This window comes from Triturus cristatus, chromosome 1_2 (genome assembly GCF_964204655.1).
Source record: "Triturus cristatus chromosome 1_2, aTriCri1.1, whole genome shotgun sequence".
Lineage (NCBI taxonomy): Eukaryota > Metazoa > Chordata > Amphibia > Caudata > Salamandridae > Triturus > Triturus cristatus.
This window is the reverse complement of record NC_140580.1, coordinates 224691751-224708012: the sequence shown is the minus strand read 5'-3', so window position 1 is coordinate 224708012 and position 16262 is coordinate 224691751. Positions and strand designations below refer to the sequence as shown.

Here is a 16262-nt window from a genome sequence, read left to right as displayed (position 1 = left end):
ACTTTAGTGAGTGGCACAATTTGTGCTGCAGTCCACTAGTAGTCTTTAATTTCCCCCTGATATAAAAAAGCTGCTGGGAGTTAGGGTCCCTAGGCCCTGCAAAGGCCCAGGGAGCATGGCTGCATGCCCCCTCCTCAATAATGATAAAAAGGTGTCCTGTGTGTGCTCTGAAACAACAAAATTAATAATAAATGAGTGCCAGGAGCTGCTTATTTATTATTCACTGCTCCTTGAAGGTGCGCTCCACAATACCCTACAAGGACTTTTTTGTTGATATTATTTTTGCATGGCATGCCCCTGGAATAGGGAGGGGCACGACCACGTCTTTTTTATGTTGGGGGGGCTGCCGGGTGAGCAGCAGCAGCCCCCCAGCAGCATAAAACAGTAAGTCTCCTGGGTCAATAAATCCATGAACTGATGAGAACTGGTGGTCTTCAACTAGAGGGCAAGGCTCTCTTGTAGTTGTTATTATGATTACATTTTATGGGCTGAATTTTTTAAAAAGAAAACCCCAGAGACCTGTTGGTTATATTTAAAAAAAATTATATATGTTTCTGATTCTTTCTTTTAACATTTTTGAGCCCACAGAATGCAATAATAAAACCTATGTTAAAAGAAAGACTCACAGGCTTTTTTTAGTTAAAAGTTTAAGTAAAAACATTATAATAATAACTATTGTTAGAAATTCTGTTATGTGGATTACTGAAATACACATTAGATAAAAATTATTGTTGATTTTAGGAGAAAGATCTGCTTTATGTCTATATTGGTAAGATCACCCTTTGATAAAACCAATAACCTCACTTTTTATATTTTATATTTTGGTGTTGTGACTCTTTGACAAAGTCAGGAAATATGCCTGAATGTGGCCATGCTCTGCAGTCAACCCCACGTTGTGCATGGCCAAAGGTCATATGTGGAGTGGGGTTGCATGCCTGTGAGGGATTGACTGCCCGCAGGGAGGTTAGATGCAGGGCCTGGTCAAAGGGAAGGCCTTGCAGCTTATCCCATGCTGCACATTGCTGATGGACGTGCATGGAGGGGAGTTGGCTTTACGTATGGTAATAACATTTGACTTTGTGTTAAAAAAAAATAGAAATTTACTGAAAAAAAAACAAAAGTTAAAGTAACAATATAGTTAGGAATTGTAATTATATCTTACTTTACATAAACAAAATCTTACAAATTCACTGGGAAAAACAAAGGTTATAGTGTTATATTTAGGGAAAATGTCACTTAAAATGTACTGTTTTAAACCAACTAAACCATTGAAATTCACCAGGTAGGTTATCTTGTAACTATCACTCATGCCCTAAAATAACCATCACCACCCCCTTTTGTACCCCTAAAATAACTATAACTCACGCCCTCGCCATACACTGCTTATGACCACACAGATTACATCACTCATTACATGTTCTATGACATAACTAATAACATCACTGTAACATCTGAAAAGACATCATTGATGGCAAACTGTGCATGATTGAGGCCCAGTGCATTTACTGTGTCAGTTTTTTTAGTAATTCTTCCATGTTTGTTTTATTTTCCTTTTTTTCTTTGATTTTTGTCCAGTTCCTTTCCTACCAAGGGGAACGATTTCTTGGTTATTACATATCTGGAAAATCAGAAATAAGGCCCCAGGTAATCTTGAGTTTCCTACTTCAATGTCCTTTACAATGGTTTCTTCTGTTGCCTCTTCACACAGATTGTTTAAAGAATATATGTGTACCATGCCATCAGTAATCCTCTTATTGCCTTCTACTTTCATTCACAATGGCAGGAATGGGGAGTGCACAAGGCCTTCTTCGATTAAACAGGGCATAAGGCAAGGCAGAGTTGTCTACCCATATCTAATTTCAATCTGCACTAATGGGGTGCAGGCAGCTGTGACCGGGTCTATGAAAGATGTGTCCATTTTTAATGCAGTCCCCCTCCCAATACTGCTTTAGGCAGATGATGCAGTAGTAATAGCAAACACTGAGGTGGCGCTGCGGAAACTTATAGAGACTGACTCAAAATTTATGAAAAGTCTGGACCTTTGTGTTAACAAAGCAAAATCCTTTGTATTAGTGGCAGGGGCACTTCCTAATAATCTTCCAGCATTTTACATAGAGACACATAGGCTGGAAGTGGGGGATACCTTTTTTTTACCTGGGGGTTCTTTTCGATAGAAAGCACTCCTGGTTAAAAATGGTGGATAACAGAGGGGCTCATTACGGTGGCGTAAAGATCACCACCGCCGAGCTGGCGGTGGCAACCGCTACGCCATTGTTACATTAAATACCCCGCCATATCATGATGGCGAGGGGTATCGCGGCGGACGCAAAGTCTATCTGCCGCTTTTCCGCTGGTCGGCAATCGTTCCGATTGCCGGCCGGGCGGTGTTTGGCCAGTAATATGGTCGCGGTGCCTAGCTGGCACTGCCAGCCATATTACAATGTGAGTGGTATACAGGCCCTTCCATGGCGGCGATGCCGCCATGGAAGGGCTTGTGGAGATTGGCTTTGGAGGGCCGTTGTAGGCCCCCGGGGGATGGGGTGGTGGGGTGTACGTGAGGGATACCCATGGTACCCCCTGCAGTTCCCTGCACCAAGTGGCAGGTCCAACGTGGTGCCTGCCACGTAGTGCAGGGAAATGCCAGGCATGGGATTTTGACATTGCGCGGGAGCTGTTGTAAGCAGCACCTGCCGCAATGTTAAAATGTGGAATGCGACTGCCAGGGTGGTGGTCGCATCCTAATTCGCGGTGCGGGACCGCCGCATGTCTGGCAGCCGGTCCCAACACTGCGAGGATGGCGGGCGAGCTCGGAATAGGCCCCTGAGTTCTTATTATGGAAAAAAATGTAATGCCCATTTTCAGTGTTATCAAGAAGCTCAGGTCTAAGCCTATTGAGGGAATTAAAAAAAGTGTACTCTGCCAAAACCATTTCTACTGTGACGTTTGGAACAGGGATATGCGGGATGGTGGCAATAGATCCTTTCCAAAGAGTAGAGGATGGTTTTTATAAAAGGCTACTCGCTGTTCCATGCAGCTGTTCAAATTATAAGGGCCAAACTGAACTTGGTGCCTCATATCTTACTGATGCTGTCCAGTTAGCACCCATATTGCTATGGCACTCTATCTGGAGGAGAGGTACTGTTAATCTGACCCAAAATATCATCAGGGACTGTCTAACCCTAGACCTTGTACATAAGATTGCTTGGCTGCAATATGTGAAGTGAACACTGGGAGCTTTGGGTTCAAAAGATTTATATGTAAATCCACTGAGTTGTATGACTGTGTCCAAGATGAGAATTAAAGAAATCTTTTTAGCGAAGGTCGTGCGTAAGAGAGAGGCATCAAGTCGATTACAATCCTTCGTTAAAAAGCACCTCATGTCCCCCCCATCACACAGGTAGATGAATCGTGTTAAGCGTTTGGGACAAACCCCTAACATCGTTTCATTTTGGGGAGTTTTCATATGAATTTGATTCCCCTGATGATGGGCTTTCCAAACAATGTGTACTCATTAAATGATTTGCCAGTCTGTCCTAGTGATGGATGGTCAGCTCAGTCTGATTTAGATATATTGTTCTTTTGCAGTGTTTATGATCTACACAGGAAGGTGTTCTTTCTCCCTCTTTTGTGCAAATACAATTGTAGGCAATGTCACCCGGCCCCTTATTTTATCAAAAAACTGAGTGATCCATTTGTATGTTATGAAACAGCCTCGTTTCTCTGGTCTTCCTTGAATAGTAGGAATGCTAATAAAGATGGAAAACCTGAGGATAGTAGTTGTGTGTTATATATTTGCAAATCTTATGATGAGTCCTTTCTTATGGCTTTGTATCTTTTTTAACCTAGGATTTTAAACAAGGATTTTTATTCTTGTTTTTTATTAAGTATTACATATCATATGTATATTTTAATGTTGTTATATTCTTGTGTACTTTATATGCTTTCAAAGTATTGAAAAAAAAAAGAATTTTGATTCACTGACTGGGAAGGTTGTATGCCATCACATCAGTGATGTCATCAATGAAGTAATTTGAGATGCATTCATAAACGTCACTTGAAATGTCATTAGTTATACCATGTGCGAAGCAATGAGCAATATATGATAGTTGTGAATGTTTATGCCACGCTTATTCTGTCATCATGGACTAGATATTCTAATAATAGGCTATCCAATTTCTCTTTCCCTCTTTCATACCTATTAAAACATCCTCTCTCAACAGGTTTGATGGGTGCACCAGGCATTGTTACAGAGTACGCAAGTACTTTGTGGAGGATTGCGTTGTTGACCACTTGTGAATACATCTCAAATAGTTCATGATGCAGAGCACACATTTAATATGTATAAAGAGAAATGCGTGTCAAGCATATGGAAAATTCAAAAGTTGTTTGTGCATCATTTATTCTTGACTGCTCACCAAGATGAGACATGATCATGCGCATCAATTCATAAGCAGCCTTGGGGTAGCAATAGTGACATTACACGCCATATTACTTTTACTTTCCGACACACACACTTACACATACATTCACACATACACACACTTGCTCTCACCTGCAGGAATGCACATAACATAAATATAAAAGCATATTTTACTTACCTTAGCTGCCAAGGAGGGTTATATTCCAGCTAATTGAACTCCATTTTCTATTGCATTATTAATATATAATATTTTTCAAAAATGACAAAAAACAAGAAAAGTGAAGCCCAACTGATGTCCATAAGGACAAGCTGCCCCTGTATACATGGGCGCTCATTATACCACCTCTAAGGCCAGGGGTGGTAAAGGCAATGTCTGGGGTCGCAAGGGCCAAGCCAGGGGTCGCAGTTATGATCTCTGGCGAGCCCTAAAGGACATCAATTCACTTGATTAAACGTTTCAATAAATTTCAATAAAGAAATGATGTTTAGCAAGCATTAAAAATCATGGTTTTGAATGTCAAAGTGGGCTTTGCCGGGTGGTACAGAGATCTGCATGCATCTCATTTTACCTCAGACGGTGGAAAATTTACATTGCAAATTGGCAGAGTGATTTGGTGTGGCACACATACATTGGCATGCATTGCACATTTTCAGGTTATTATTAAGAACGGGAGGTGGAGCTGACTCTTCATAATCTCCAGTGTATTTCAAGGGGGATTTGGATTAGTCTCTCATTGTGCCAAAATGCAATTCTTTGAGGACGTGGACCAGAAACAGCTCTGCTAAATGAATTTTAATGGCTCTGTCCATCGCTGTACCTAAATCTTTTTCATTCTGAGTTGAGGTGGATGCCTAGTTAGGATTTGGAGTATGTTTCTGTTCTGGTTTATTAGAGGCTCTAAGGATGCTAATTCCTATACCATCATTATAACTTGATTGATTGTCAGTCATAAAGATCTTCTAAAGTAAATCTCTGACCCTACAGACATACATTACGTACACTAAAAATAATTTAGTTTACAATATTTGTCTTCCAAAAAATATAAAAACCGAGGAGTCAGGAGACAAAAAAGTACATCATTCTATTTTAAAACTTAAAATCCTGTATCAATATAAAACCATTTAAAACAATACATATCATTTATAATAAATACTTAAATTAATAGATACGATAGACTAGGAATATTACAAAGGACACTTTGAGAGTCTAATCCACAGGGCCATCAGAATTTAGCTCAACCAAAGACCATAACTCTTCTAGAATCTGTAATAAGTGTTCTGAGCACCTGTAAGTAATGGCCAGGACCAGTGAGCCTACACAAGGGGGTAGGTCACTTAGAACTCAGATGATCATAATCAGGGCAAAAGAATAACAGGTGGATTAATTATTTGGAACTTCCTTTACATGCAGGTCATATGACATCAGAGAGAACATGGTTGTGCCATTTGCTACAGAGCACTTTGGTAGGGTGAGTCTTATACCTAAATTGAAGAAACAATTTCCAAGCCAATGGCGAAACAATCTCATCAATGGCGTCGTCAAAAAGTGGATAGGGTTTAAAATGTAAAAAATGTTGAGTTAGTGAACCTGTAGGATAGACACATTCTCCACCATAATAAATTCCCAATAGAGTCCTTGACCCTTCTTGTCGTGGTTGGGGATATCTCCTCCGGGTCAGTCCAATAATCCTCCATCCCCTATTTTCTCAAAAGTTCCCTAAGGGAGCAGAACCAGAGGATTTTACTAACCCTGGGCAATACCATAATATCCCTAAGTCGCACTCAATAGGGGGTGAGCTCCTTGGTTGTCCATAAACGGTACCTGAACATTAAGTGATTGACTTGTGAGCACTTTTTCTATGGGCCAGATCAAGAAAGATAGTAGTCAGTTGAGAGCAAGCTGGGAGATTGAAAAGAGATCTTATGAAACAATGTTCGGTCTCAGAGACGCAGGCGATGTTCCCACTTCCTCACAGTACTGCTCCATGAGTAGCTGAACCTAAGGCTTTATACATTTCTAGTGCTAATTCCTATACACAGTTGCTTGCATTATGAGGTCCTCCAATTTCACCTTGTTTCAGCCTTTTAAGTCTACCTCCCCACCCACAGTTACAGACACCGAGGTACCAGTAACTTTGGGAGGGGGGCTATTGAGTACTACAAGTGGAACTGGGAGGTTCCACTTAGAAATGAGTAATTACCAGGGAATTGGTATTACTTGACCCGATTCCCCTGTTAGTTCCTCATTTTGCCCTAGAATTTCACTCAGACATTTCTCTTGGTGATATGTACCAGCTCTGTGGCAATTCCGCAGACCATGTAATTTCAATGTGGCAGGTAGCACGCATTTTCTGGATTTTAATATCATGCTTACATATCAGACATGTCTATATAAAGAATATATAAAGGTAAGTAGCAAACAAAGAACCTCACTAATGCAGGCATGAATGCAGAGATACAAATTGTAGTCTGTCAATCTGCGGATTCAGTAAAATTTCTGAGCATAAATTGACAAAAATACCTGTCTTATAACTTTTCTTTTTATTATCCCTGCTTTAAATAGTTCAGTTCACTAAAGTGCATCTAGAAAATGGCTGGGCCTGAAGTGCTACAGATAGGACAGCAAGCAACTGGAAACAGACACATATGTGTCAAGGCACAAGGTAAACTGGAGACCAGATCTGACTAGATACTTAAAATGAATTTTGGGCAATAATGATGTCAGGAAAATAAGCTACATACACATGCAGTGCTGGTGAGGGATCAGCTGTTCCTTTTGAGTCAGGGATGAACTAAGGATCAGAACAGACGAAAAAAAGATCCCATAATATGCCAAGCTACAGGAACACCTAGAGATTTTTACCACAAGCCCTGCATGCCCAGTGCAATGTTCTGACACAGAAGGGATAATAAGATAGTTGTGATAAGTCATGTTCTGACCAGAGATCAATTTCTGCTGCAGTAGCCAGGATAAACAATGAGGTTGACCTCCAAGCAGCTGGAGTAGCAGAGAAACTGCTCCAGCTAAAGTTCCCTACTTGTTTCGCAGGTAATTTTTTTGTGAAAGTGCATCCGCCAACATGGCAGGATTGTTTTTGACAAACAAAGATTAACAGACCACTTCATAGTAGCATGGTGGGCCAAACATAATTTTTTTGTCTTTAAAAAAAAACAAAAAACATGTCTTTGAAAAACAAATGCTAGGAGTTTTCTCCCAGGTGGTGAGGGACATTTCAGCATTTTTCATGCAAGAACCCGCTACTGTGTGCATGGAAATCTCAGCTTGAAATAGGCTGGCGGGAGAAATGTGGGAGATGCTGCCCCATTTAGAGCAGCCCCTCACATAATGCCATTCTTACCGGTACATGAGAGTGAAGGCATTTCTGGAAGTGGATCCAGCTGAATCTTCCCTACAGGAAACACACCAGTTCCCCCATCTCCACATTTGTTAGGAGATCCATGAGTTTGGCAGATGATGCATCTTCTTATTTTTGGTGGATTTCCACTCAACTCAAAATAAGGCCCTAAATTTCTCATATTTACATACACTGTTTGTCTTGAATGTATTTCAGAAAGTAGTCTTAAGTATTGACTCTTCCCTTGGCTATCAATGTCGCCCTTCTTTGTTGCAGCACAGTATTCAACTGCAAGATCCATGGAAGCTTTTTGATCCAGAGTATGATAGCACAGTTCTCAGATGATTCAACCAAAATCTGGCAGCATTCAAGAGAATATTTATTATCACTATGAGACACACACAATTTGTATCTTATGTAAGTGCAATACACAATTTAAGAAACAAAGAAGATGTCTTTTCATGGCAGTAGATATATTTTTCGGTACTTTAGCCTCTACTTTATGACCTCCTGAAGCCAGTTTGAAGCTTACTCGCTTTGACATGATTTACATATACACTTGGGAGGACTCTCCTGTGTTTGTGGTAACTGCTTGATTCAGTTGATGACACATTACGGAACTGCATTATTTACTATATTTGGACTACTGTGATATATAATCGATATTGCGGGTCTGATTTCATAGCTGGAATTAAGGACTGATTAGAAAGGACTAATGAGTTGAATAACCTTGATGAAGTTGTAGGGATACTCCCCCAAACAATGAAACACGTGTTGGCTACAGTTCAAAGGAGGTCATAAACAAGAGGCTAAAGTACTGAAAAATAAATCTACAGCCAAGAAAAGATGTCTTCTTTGTATCTTACAATGTGTATTGTATTGACATATGATACAAATTGTGTGTGCCTCATAGTGTTGCTCAATCCTAGGATTGAAATTGGGGGAGTTGGGTGTATCTTCCTTCTTTGAGAGCACTGCGGGTGAGAACCCATGTCATTGAGACTGAATGTGATTACCCTATGAGTGCCCCAACCCTATCAAAACACCTATCTGAGTGAATTAATGCATTCGAGAGAAAACTGAAGTCACACCTCTTCAAAGAGGCCTTCCCATTGCATCTGTAAGCAACTAGAACTAACCTGATTCAAAAAATGGACTGGGCATGCTCAAGTGCATTTCAACCCTGGGCAAAGACTGAATATGAAATGTCACATGAGATTCCCAAAGCTCTACATTTTGGGGTGTGTCGCAATATGGTAACTATATTGCTTAACTTTAGGACTGATTTCGACATATCATCAGGACTTCAAAGGGGTTGCTCCTCCCAAGCTTTTGCTTTTCAAACATTTGAATAAACAAATAAGAGACATTTGGAAGGGTTGTTGGTGTGGTATTTTGACAACTATAGTTCTACAGCATGGTGTAGGATATGAAAGTATCTTTAAAGTGTAAAGTTTGACATTGAAACACTTTATGATTGTAAACTCTTATACTGAATGACATTGACAATCTATGTGTCAAGTTGAGAAAGTTTGTATTCATAAAGGATTAGAATAGCATACACTGAAATTCAACTGTACCTTCACTCCTTCAACATTTAAAATTAACAAATAACAGGTCCATATTTAGGAGCAGAACAATTATTTTCCTGAAAAGATCAAAAACATGCCAAATATTCAAATGTTTCAATACTCAAAATTCTTATGTTTGAACACTCAAGTGGTAAAAGTATTTTTTATTCTTTGACTTTAGCAGATTTTGTTGTCTCCCCTGTAAACTATATCAATTTTATTTATTTGCTCATTCATTTGTTCATCTTAACTTTCAGCTTTTAAGCCCTTTCAGAAACCTCCCCAACCATAGTTAATTTGTTGTGTTCCCATTGCCACCTGTAGAATATTGAGCAAAGTGGGGTGAAAAATCATTCCTTACTTGATCATGCCACAATCTGTAATCGCTCTACTGTCTATAATTATGGAATGCAAGAAAGCAAAGATGTGTGTCTTCTTTTCATCCACAAAGTGTTGTTGTGATCCTTAATCAGCCCATAAGGGCATCTACTACAGCCCATCCTTTCCTCTCCAGTCTCTTTACGTTAAATTAAAAAATGGTCTTATTTGGTCTACACTGTTTACACTGCCTTTGGACTCACTTTAATGCTCTTCTCGAAATTCAAATTCTTCATATTTTTATTCGTTTACTCGTTTATTCGTTTACCACCAACTCTGCAACTGAACTTTTCATGTTTCTTAAAAGTGATAATCCACTGTTTGTGTTTTCTCTGCTTTGATTCCACAACTCTATCCTCTTGCTCCCATAGTACGCTGTTTATTTTAATCTTCACTTTATATTGGTTCCTTCCAAAAGTCCATCAAAATGCTGCTATTCTTCCTGTATTTTAGAAGGCTACTTGCATCTGTCTGTCCAATCTAACTTTTACACCATTTCTCTTCCAGTTGCATCTACAATCCTCAAACACATGGTTCAAAACAAGGTCCAGATTTACTAATGCTTTGTGACTGGTTAGTGTCATTTTTGTGATGAAAACCACCTTGAAAACCCAACAGAAAATGTTGGGGTGGGATTTACTATCCAACATACATAAACCAGGATTTGCATTGGAAAGTATCTCAAAGGAAAGCAAAGTTGCGCTATGAGCTACTTTGTGCTACTTGGTATCAAGGGGGTATTGCGTGTCTGGTACATGCCTGCTCCCATGGAATCACCCATGGGTTTTGATGCTAATCCTTATGTATTAACATTTGTAGACAGGGATTTCCAATGAAACCTTACACCTCCTCGAGGCAGGTGTAACGAAGAGAAACGTTTTCATTTCTCCTTATTGTTCCAACTTTGGGCGTGTGCTGCATCTTCTTGGCTCAATAATTTTTCTGTATTATTTAGTCTCTATTTTATAGCTCCATGTTCAATTTCTGTTTCATTTTTACAAGGGGCTACCCTTCAATATTCTCGCTTTCCTCACATTTCAGGGGAGAGGATGTGACTAAAGGTCAGAGCTGTCGACTTTGGAGCTGGGGAACCAGGTTGGAGTCTTGGCATCGACTCAACATCTTGTGATTCTGGGCAAATCACTTAAACTTCCGTGCCTACCAAAAATGAATGTTTCCTTGTGTAATGTTATAGGTGTTCATATAAAGTGCTCCAATCCCTATGGGTCAAGTTCACGCTATATAAACCTTCAAAAAAAGAAAGAAACCATTTCTCAGTGCTTTTCTCTTCTCTTCATACACTGTCTCTTCATTTGGACCACAATTTCGGTTTCTTTGTTCTGTTCATTTGTATTAAGCTTTTATCTGCTTTCTACTTGGCTTCTCTTATCTAGTTCGATGTAGACACGTGTCTTTCTGGCTCTCCTTCTCACTCCCCATGTCCAGTTTCCCACACTGTACGACCTTTCTTTGTTTAAATCTTTGGCCCTTCTTACACCGTCATTTTGTCTCTTACTTAACGTGCCTTCATTTTCGACTCACTCCTTCTTTCACGTGGTGGATCCTCCGCTAAGGCGGAGGAGCATCGCCCCACTACTCTGCAGAAGCAAAAGAAAGGAAAAAGTAAAATGTGAATAACTAATGTCATTATCATTTTATTTTTTCCTCCAGCTGCGGCAGCCTTGCTGAGGGGGCAGGGCTGTAAAGCAGGGAAGGAGTGGTTTGCCCACTCCTAAATGTGCAATGACTGTTTGGTTGGCCCTCTCGGGCCGCCCAAAACAGTTGTGCACACTGTCCCTTTTCTCCATGCAGGCTGCATCACAGCCTGTGTGGAGAAAATGCCCACTCCTCCAGCCAGCGCTCAGACAACTCACAACGCTGCATTACAGCATTGTGATTGGCTTAGGGGAGGGATCCTGCCTGCCTGCTGTCAAGACTTGTAATGTTCTTACCGGCTCAGGCGTGTTGGAGAGATTCTCTACTTCGGTTCGTGAGGGTTCTGGTCTGTCCAAGGTAAGGGCAACCCCTTCTGGTAGCCACGTTGCAGCTGACAATGAAATAGCCAAAGCAGACCGTGCCCTCCAAAAGGAGTCCCAAGAGATAAAAAACCCGGAGGGGAAAAACTCTGGTGGAAGTGGGAACTCCCGGAAAAACCTCCAAAAGTAGAAAAAGAAGGCCAGGAATGCGAACCGGTATAGAATGCTAAATCAGGAACAAGGTAGACCAACAGGAATCACAGATACACCAGGCAGGAGCACACAATACCAACAGGAGTGAGGACACACCAGCCGGAGTGAAGACTGTTGCAACGCAAGGGAATGAACGATCCAGCCCTTTAAATACAGAGGAACAGGAAGTGACAAAACAGGAACAGGAAGTGACCAAACAGGAAGTAAGTAACCGCCATCTTTGATAAGGAAAAGGATAGTGGACGGAATAGGAAGGTCAGACATTGGTAGAGCAGACACTTCCCAAGGCCTTCTGGAAAGGAGACTATGGAAACATGGGAAGGCAAGATGGCCCCAAGAAGACATGAAGAAAGAAATATATATCCAGTGCAAGGAAGGTAAAAATATAGTTCCCCAACTTGTGAAAATAAGCAGCCGCAGCTCCAAAACCGGAGCTGCGGCATTCCTGTCATTCAAATTGTGAGATAACGGGCTGCTGCGCCACGCATCCACGATGCCAAAACGGAAACAACAGGCCGCTGTGCAGCACCGTGACGTGCTTGAAGAATAGGGGAAGTCGCCGCGGGCTGTATCGCAGCCCATGAGGAAGAAGCAGGCAGCCCTGTGGGCCGAATCATGGTCCACAGTGCAACAGGCTGCTTTCTGTTCCTGGAGTCAGTCTCAGGAGAGCAGGAGCAGAGCCGCAAGACCCGGCGGCAAGGTAAGTTTAATTTTTGTTTTCCATTGCGACCTGTGCCCGTGCCCCCGCCTCTGTGCGCCTGCCCCATCACCCGTCGGCCGGCACTGTTCTTTCAGATTTCTGGGAAAAAACGTAATCTTTAAGAAAGCTCCACTCCCTTAACATTATATTCTCATTTCCAATGTTAATATCACTATATCGCATAATGCCACATTTTTTGACTGAGAATTTTACTAAGATCAGTTCTTTGGCACCCCTGCCTAATTGAATACATTCCCACTATATTGTATTGTAATTGGATTTATATAGCGCTTACTACCCCTGATGAGGTGTTGAAGCGCTTTTTTGGTGAGTAGCACGCTACTCTGGAACCAATAAAGTATTAGTGGTGATTTAGTATAGTGAAAATATGAAAGTAATTTGAGTGGTAGATGTTAGTCAGCTATTTGGATTGAGCAGGATAGTGGAGGGATAGAAGTGGGGAAAAGGTTTGCATTTATATAGCGCTTTCTACCCTTGATGGGGTGTTGAAGCGCTTTTTCGGCAGCGAGTAGCACGCTACATGTGCTGTTCCTTTCCTTGCCCACTTCCTCACACTATTTCAGTGTTTCATAAAGCATTTTACCTCCGCTATTTCTGCATGAATCAGGCAGAAGGAAGTCATACTGACGACTGCAGTTTTCTCTAAGGGTTTTACTTAGGTAAGGGAAAAGTGAGTATATGATGCACTCCACCTACGAATCAGCTGTTACATTTTTGACCAGTGAAATGTTTTGAGATCTTCGAAACTGCCTTGTTTTTCTCAATACTCATTCCCCTCACACTACTTATGCTTTATCAGCTGCTCTTGCCGCACCATGTTCATTTTCATACAATGGTTGTTGTTCCCTTAGTCTGGCATTATTTTATGTTAACGAATGAGTACATATCTATGCATGTATGTATGTAGCATTTGTATAGAGTGAACCCAGATGACCATACCTATAAACTCAAAACTGAGAAGTAGTGTGATGAAATAGGACAAGTGCCAGCTCTCCACTCAAATATTTCAGGCAAGATGTGTTTTTACAGGAAATAATGGGGCAACAACATTTCGACAAATCACCAGTTCCAGGTTTCAAAATGATGACTGCCACAACTAAAGGGATGGCCAGTAGTCATGTTACTAACGCAATATGTTTGCCTTTGTTATTTTGATGGTGGTATTAATACTTATCTATCTATCATTCGGTCACGAAGGGAGGTGAGAACACGGGCATTTGCGGGAGTCGTTGCTTTATACTTTGTTGTAGCAACAACAGAGGCACAGTGAGGCAAGCGAGGACCACACCTCCTCCAAGATTAGAACGAGGGAACCGTCTCAGGTGTCAGGGAGACCTCGCTTTGGACCCTGCCCGACTCGAGAAAACCGCAATCCTGTGCGCAGGGCCCAGCAAGTGAGATTTGGCTCGAGTCCAGGCTGGGTGATACAAATTGCATAAAATGGTCCTTAAGGCTTTGACTATCTTTCTTTCAAGGGTCCAGTGTCGACAGCTCTGTGCAGGACTCTCAACACGTTTATCCAGACAGCGCCAAGTTTTTTGGGGGGTAGAACACAAGCACTGGGTGACCTTGATATCTGAATTCATCTTCCCTCTCTGATAATAAATACTCTTCTCCTTTTGTCAGCCCACAAGTACAAGGCAAGGACAACCTAGCGTGGTACTCACTCCCACATGCAACCACTCCAGTGTTCATTGGTGAGAAAAGGCAAGATCCTCGGGTCATGGGTTGCTGCTTCACATTAAGCTTCAGACTGTCTTTTAAAGAAGCTCAAAGTGAACATGTTTTCTTCGAACCCAGCACAACCAGCCAATGATGTGACTTGACTGACGTACACTCATTTCACAGGCAGCGTATCTCTTTGATTCTCTACCAGTGCACCGGCACCGTATCTGCTGCGCAGCTCGGATTGGCTCGGATTTTCAGTATCAACCAAACCAATATTCCTCATGCCTAGTATAGGTGTCATGATTTCACGATGCGTTTTAATCTCGATGTTATAAACAGAAAATACGTTTTTTTAAACCGAATCCCACGGCAAGTACGAAAAGGAGTCCGGCCTATGAGGTGAAACATTCATCCCTGACTAAACTAAGACATTTCACTAAAACCCTCACTTGCAAGGGTGCCAGAAAACACCTGTACCAGGGCACACAACAGGGTAGAGGCGCAGGACAGGGGAAGTCATGCAACAGGCTACATGAGCAGGAGGACTCGGGGATGGTTCGTGTTACGCTCCTATAGCCCCCTGCAACACACTTAAAAGGCACGTCGTGTCCAAAGTTAGAATGCGCGCTCAGCGGATTTTTTGCCAAGCCTCAACAGGTCTGCTGCGAACGCTGCCTATATTCAATGGAAAAGTCCACAGCAGACCTCATCAGAATTTAAACATTTTGGTGTCCAGCAACTAATAGTTTTGTATATGTACATTTTAAGTGGCTGGACGTTCTTTTTGTCTGTGCGGTCCCTATATTTTTATATTGATAATCGAATAAAGTTGTAGAGGATGATGACACCGTCTACGTTTGTCCTTATTCTTTCGATTTCATCCTAAATTAACATTACTTTTGACCCCAATATAATTAATCCAAAGGCCCCATAAAATCAACAGAACCTTGCTGAAATGTTGATGTTCTTACCTTTCTGTTGCTTTGTGAGGTCAAATGGTCAGGCTAGGGTTCTTTGCAAACCAGCGTGAGCTTTTACTGCCGTTTTCTTGTTTTTTTGGCTGGAATCCTGGGAGCCCCGTGTTCAGGAGAAGAAAGCAGGCACACGTCTGGGAGATGTTGTCCAAACGGGAGTCTCTGCTCAGCACAAACTGCTGATGCAAAGAGCAGTGAATTTGACTCCTATGGGGTTTCGCTTGCAGAGGCATACTGGTGTGTATTAATAGTAGAAGGAGTGATGGGGTCTCGGATGGCAGATCCGCAGAAGAGGGGCGGGAGGACAAGGAGTTGACCTCAGCACTTCTGAAGCATATTAATTATCAGGTCTGAAACTGAAACACATGTCTAGTTTATAGACACATTAACATGTTCGTGTGTTAATGTAAAAGCGTATGTATGTCTCTTAGCAAAGCTGGGCATCATTCTTTCAAAGCCAAACTAAAAGGAAGTTTTTGGTAATGAATGGTAAGGTCCTTATTGGTGTATAAAAAGGCATGTAACAATTAAAAAGAATGAATCGTCCTTTTTTAATATGTGACATGAGTGGACCCAACTATGTTTTCTTACCCTAAATACCTTACAAACATCAACGTTGCCAAAAATCACACAATTTAAGTTCCAGAATTTGCAAGGATGCGCAAAGTTCTTACCACCTGTTTTTTCTACACATCACCTGATAAAAATGGTGTGCCTGGGCCTGTCGTCCATGATAGGAAAGGCCCCAAAATGGAACGTGGAAACATACAAAGCTCAATTTTTTGGTACTTTGTTCTCATTCATCTCAGACTACAAAACTGTTGCCCAACCTTTTTTTTTTATTCATGCCATTTGCCAGGTGTGAGGTAGTCAATTGACCCAGGAGGCTGAGTCTCTCTCATGATACCCGATTTCCGGAGTCACATTTTAAACGCAGCCAAGAGGGCTATACAGGTGTACTTATTGAACAAGATATATGCTCTTT

General features: G+C 41.4%; 1 protein-coding gene across 1 annotated transcript in view; it reads right to left on the bottom strand.

Moving 5' to 3' along the window:
- MYOZ1 (myozenin 1) overlaps positions 1–15450 on the bottom strand; it is a 370778-nt gene extending 355328 nt beyond the window's left edge. Inside the window, exon 1 of the mRNA XM_085603510.1 lies at positions 15275–15450. The gene's annotated coding sequence lies outside the window, so the exon portion shown is untranslated. The remainder of the gene's footprint in view (positions 1–15274) is intronic.
- Between the last annotated feature and the right edge of the window lie 812 nt (positions 15451–16262).